General features: G+C 35.3%; 1 pseudogene; it reads left to right on the forward strand.

Annotated features, from left to right (window-relative positions):
• On the forward strand, nucleotides 2,909-5,809 carry LOC109129484 (annotated as a pseudogene).

Genomic DNA, 6,040 nt, shown 5'->3' on the forward strand with positions numbered 1-6,040 from the left:
AGATACTGTACAGACAGTGCGACACATCCCTACCTATGAAGATATTTTTTTATTAGCCTATCTTAAATTCATAACAATACTAGATAATAGAGGTGATATGTATACCTCAAAGGCATTTAGGACTTCTTCGATAGTTTTAATAGGGTATTCTTCTAATTCTTCCTTCTTAGGTTTTCCCCAAAACACTTTCTTTTGCAATGAATCCATGATCGTCAATTGCAAGCCATCATTGGGAAGTCTATGTTTCAAGTAATATGTAATTGAATTTAGAAATAAATAATGGTAAATGTAAAAGTGATTGATGAAAGAAACTTACAGATTTTTATATCTTCAACTTCAGAAATTGCTGGATTGATTATAACTTGTGAACAGTCCCACAAATTTTGAACACCTTAGACATCTGTAATAATGGTTATACGAATAAAATATAGAATACTTCTTTCTTTATACTGTTAATATGTAGTATAATTGCAAAATACTTACCGTTGTAATAATTGACTTGAGCAAACCTTATTAAGCAGAAAACAATACCCTCGGTAGACTCGTGGCAAGCTTTACTAATTATCTGGGAGCAGTTACCCCAAAGAGTACACAAAACACGGGTATCCCTATGTAAAAAGTATATTCACAAAAATGAGTAGATGGTGTTTTTCAATATTTGTATGTTTCAAAAAAAACGGAAAAGAGATGTTAGATCATAAATATAAAACTCAGAATTTCTCATGTGGAAGTCGATTTTGGTAGTTGGTTTGTTAGTTGAAGTGATTTCTTTAATTTCACCACAATCAACAACTTGACCAAAGAAATATGAGTTATATTAAAAAAGTATATATCATTCTTGCGTAGTTTAGAAACATATTAAAAAAGAATATATCATTCTTAAATGTAATATAATAAACGTACCAAATAATAAACTTTCGTTTTGCTTCCTGGCAAGCACGACATCATAAGATGCTAATGTAACAACCCGTCCCGTGGACCCCACTAGCCTCACTGCTAGCTTGCCCCCATAGGCCCAAAGCTGGCCCTGCAGGACATCAATTCTAACCCCTCACCGTGGCAAATGGAACTACTCATCCAGATCAATTGGTGACAGCTTGTCCTGTGGGAAGATTGTTAAAGGGTGGGGACCAGGGTTCGAGGAACGCCTGACGCACCAATAACCTACTGGGGATTTGGATGAGTATTTCCATTTGCCACGGTGAGGGGTTAGGATCGATGCCCTGCAGGGCAGCTTTGGGCCTATGGGGGCAAGCTAGCAGTGAGGCTAATTGGATCCACAGGACAGGTTGTTACTGCTAATGAAAGGAACATATCATCTGATATGTTATCAGAAGGATTAACAGTTGTTCTGGATGTGAACCCGATCTTCCATTTTAATTCAGATAGCTTGACAGCACCATAAGTAGGAGATAAATTACAAGTTGAAATTAGGTTCCAAGTCCCTTCTTTGAGTTTTTTCTCAAAGTGCCGGATCTGATACTTTTTCACATTTGCAGCTATCTTATCACCCTACAAAATATTTAAATATTTAAAAATCAGTGATAGTAAATATTTAAGAGAACAATCATAGTGTTTTAGCAGTGATTACTAACCGCAAAATCTACTAAAAACATCTCAATGGTTTCTCCGATTTTTACGTTGTATTGTCTCCATAGATTAAAAATCTTGACTTTCATAAGCCAGTTTACTCTATAGGGCCTGAGAAACTTTAGAGGAGAAATGAGGAGAGCTGAGGCTAACATTTTTACTTGTTGAGAGTTGATTGTGTATGGAAATGTATTACTTTGTTGAACAACCCGACTATTTATAATGTTTACAACATGGTACCGAACATTCACAACGATAATTACGGTGGTATTGATTTAATGTTCTGATAATGAAAAGAGAATTGAAGATCTCTCGACTAAGAGAGTCTAAAGTATTTTCGGTATATTGAGAGAATATCGGTTACCATAATATGTTAAACTTAGGCATCAAGATAAATTTTAAAGATAACATCTTGAGTATATGGTTACTAAAATATTTTATTAATGTATGGTAATATTCGTCCATATATTTTAACAAAGAATGCATGATTTTTCTTATTTAGATCCCCAACAATTATGGTTAGTTACTGCCTTGTATATTTTTACTTACATATATTTAGAGCTTAATTATTAAATTTTTTGGAAGATACGTTTATTAGAAAGTAGTTAACATTAACAACTATGTACAATTTTATAGGGATTTAGGGTATCTGTGTTTTTGAAGATGGGCCGCATGACTCAATGGACAATATAAACGGATAGTCTTGAATTTAACGGTTAGGATGTTTATAACTTGAACGGTCAGGATCAAATTAAATGATCCGAAATAATAAAACGGGTCAAAAAGATCCGCGTCTTTATCCGTTTAGAGGAGGAGAGAAATTTCTTTTGTACCCTTTTATTAAATCGACTTTTAGATCATAGCTCCAATAACATATCCTTGTAATTTCTTACAAAACAAAAGTTATATTTTAAAACGGTTTTTCTTTTAATAGTAAGGATTAAAATAAAAAGTTCATAAAAATTAACGTATTATTTAATCTGAAGTTGGGGATTTTTTTTTTTTTTTTTTTTTTTTTTTCAACTGAAGTTGGGANGTTTTCGACAGTTTTAAATAGTTGTGGATATATTTTCATTTTATTTTAATATAGAGGATGCTATATACATTTTAATAGAGTAACATGTTTACCCTATTATCAAGCACTAAATGAGATATTCATAACGCAATCAAATATCGATATCAAAAGCTCATTTATTCAAATAGCGCAGTTTTTTAAATAGAAAACATTGTTGTATTATTGTAGTTCCATAATTTAGATTATCTCGTGAATTATTTCTGTAATAGTTATCTTCATAGAATTTTGTTTATATGATTTAAGATGACTTCTGAAAGATCCGCAAGGTAAGGCAGTGTAACTTATATAATACCTAGTTAAAAATATAAAAATTGCATGTGAACAGACGTGAAGATCATTAATTCGATATTCATAATGACAACGCCATACATGTTTCTGTTGTATATTACAACTAGCATTCCCAAACATACCAATGGAGAGAATATTGTTATCTTTCCTTTCTCAAATAATCTCTCTCTTGGCAACTCTATGGATTCAGAATGGGAGCTGGAGTCGGAGCGCATATCACTCATTACTCAAGTCTCTCGCTGCCGAGGTTGAGCGAATTTGGCTGTAGCACCCGTTGTTCAACCAATCTCTTTAGTCAGCTCCCTGGATTTGGATTTGCAGTCAAACCAGAGTCGAAGGTCATGTCACTCACCACTCGAGCAATCTCTCTCTCCAAATATATAGATTTGGATTCCCAGACGAAGCCGCTCTCAAAGTTAATATCACTCATTTCTGAAAACATTTCTAGAGATTCGTATTTGGAGAACATGTCAAAGTGGGAGCACACGTCACTCCTTGAGAAAACATTGGATTTAAAGCCGTAGCCGGAGCTCCTATCCCTCATACATCAAATAATCTTGCTTGTTATCTATATGAGGAAGCTTATTTCCGTATGTCCTCAAGTAGAAGTAAGATTCGTGTTAGGATATAAACAATGTCCCAAAAAATCAGAAAATAAATATTTAATATATAAGGTCTTTTGGGAATGAGTCCAATAAGAAATCCGTGAGGGCTGGACCACTTGGACCCAAAGCGGATAATATCATACTAATAGGAGAGTTGGCTTGGGCTTGGAAAGCCCAACAATTTGTATTATAGCCTAGGTCAAAAAATGGACATAGGGGAGTGGGTGTGGGCTATGTATTCGGTGTGGTAGGATCTCTCAAAAAAATGATATGATTAAGGATGCCTCAAGAATACTTCAGAAATAAAGGGGTATTAGAGCCTGGGTGCCTGAGTTTCGCTGAAGAGGAGATCAAAAGATCCTGGTACATGGTTTGAGAAGAAGTTTGTTAGGATACAAACAATGTCCCACATCGGAAAATTAGAAAATAAGTATCTAATATACAAGTCAAGTCCAACCCTACTTAATATGAGACGTTTTGGGAAGGAGACCAATAAAAAATCTGTGAGGGCTGGAGCAATGGGCCCAAAGCACACAGTATCATACTAATAGGAGAGTTGGCTTGAGCTTGGAAAGCCCAACAATTTGAAAACAAAAAAAATCCGAGTAATCAGAGGAGACATCGGGTGCATAAATGGCAAGTGGGATTGTCTCCCCGCAAACTGGATGGAATTCAGCTTTAACGGGAAGAGGATATGCTACCCATTTTTTCTGTCGCGGCTGCAATGGCCAGAACCATGAAGAATATAGCAAGGCTCCATATAAGATCACACACCCTCTTCATAAAAATTCTCTTCAGCTTGTTCTTTTCCGCGGGTCGGGTAAATATGAGCGACGGGAATGTTATTGCCGTGGTCTATCGCTAAAAGATATATTTTATCTTTGTTCGGTTAGCTATTTTTCTATTAATATGAATTGTGTGGAGAAAGCACTATTCATATATGCAGATTATCAAAAGTGGCATCATCATACACTTTTTCTATTTCCAAGACAAGCTTCCTTAACTTGCAACCTATGTGCCTTGACACATCTAAGCTGTCCTTCCTATACATGTCCCCCTTGTGACTTTGTGGTCCATCAAAGTTGTCTCGGATTGCCACGTGTTATAAGAATATCTCGACATCTACATCGTATCTCTTTTACTCCTTCGTTCGACCAAGGAGATTCGGTTTGTGATGTTTGTCGTGGAAATATCAACAATGATTTTGGAAGATATTCTTCCATTAAAAATCGTTGTTCTTATGCGGCTCATTCGAAATGTGCCACACAGAGGAATGCGTAGGATGGTATAGAACTTGAGGGAGATCCAGAAGAAGATGAAGAAGAAGTTGACCGTTTGTGACAATAAGCAATGGAGTTATACAACATTTCAGTCATCAGCATCATCTAAGACTTGATGAGAACACAAGTAGGGATTATGATGAGAATAAGTTGTGTCAAGCATGCGTCATGCCAATATATTTAGGTAATTTCTACTTGTGTACAAAATGTGATTTCATTCTCCACAAAAAGTGTGCAGAGTTATCTCGCAAAATATACTACCCCATACATCCACATATGCTCACTCTAGTGGGAGAAAACGACAGTGTTATGGACTATGATGTGGATAGATGTTCCAGCTTGTCCATATAGATGTACAGCTGGTTTCTTCTATAAGTGCAGTAAAGATAGATGTCATTTTAATCTAAATGTGCAGAGCGCGTCAATTTCCGAGCCACTAGTCCATGCAAGTCATATGCATCCTTTATTCCTAACATCCAAAACAGGACAGAGGCTGAGAATTTGCTCGGTTTGCAACACAATGGTATTATCTTCTACAGAGGAAACATTCAATTTTATTGAATGTGAATTTTCTTTGTGTTTCACATGTGCTACTTTACCTCAAACAGTGAGGTATAAGCACGATAAGCATATGCTTACTTTTAATTATGTGGAGGAGACAAGTACGATGGCGTCATGGTGTGTAATTTGTGAGGAAATTTTTTATCCAAAGCATCTGTTTTATATGTGCGATGAGTATTGTTGTGTCACCCAGTTTATATGTGCGATGAGTATTGTTGTACCACCCCAAGCATCTGTTTTATATTACATGTATGCTTGGGGTGGACTTAAACATGAAGCCCAGTTTAATACGTCTAGACGAAAAGCTTGTAAGTGTTCTGTGTAACAATCAACATATGTCTCGACCTATTTGCTATATTTGTAGGAAGCGATGTCCATACAAAATAGTTTTCAAGAGTGATGATGGTTAATAGTTTGTTCCATAAATTGCAAAATTGCTTTATGGTCATTTGTCTTTTCATAAGAATTATTAATGAATGTTATCTGTTTATTAATGTATGAAAATAAAGCAAATTTTGATGTTGAACTATTAAATTGTAAAACAATCTAAGGAAAAATGATCAAAGCCACATCTTTATCAATAACACCTTCATTACTGCAACATCTATAATTTGGTGAAAGAGAATTGTTGATCTTCACTG

Source organism: Camelina sativa, chromosome 16 (genome assembly GCF_000633955.1).
Source record: "Camelina sativa cultivar DH55 chromosome 16, Cs, whole genome shotgun sequence".
Taxonomy (NCBI): Eukaryota; Viridiplantae; Streptophyta; class Magnoliopsida; order Brassicales; family Brassicaceae; genus Camelina; species Camelina sativa.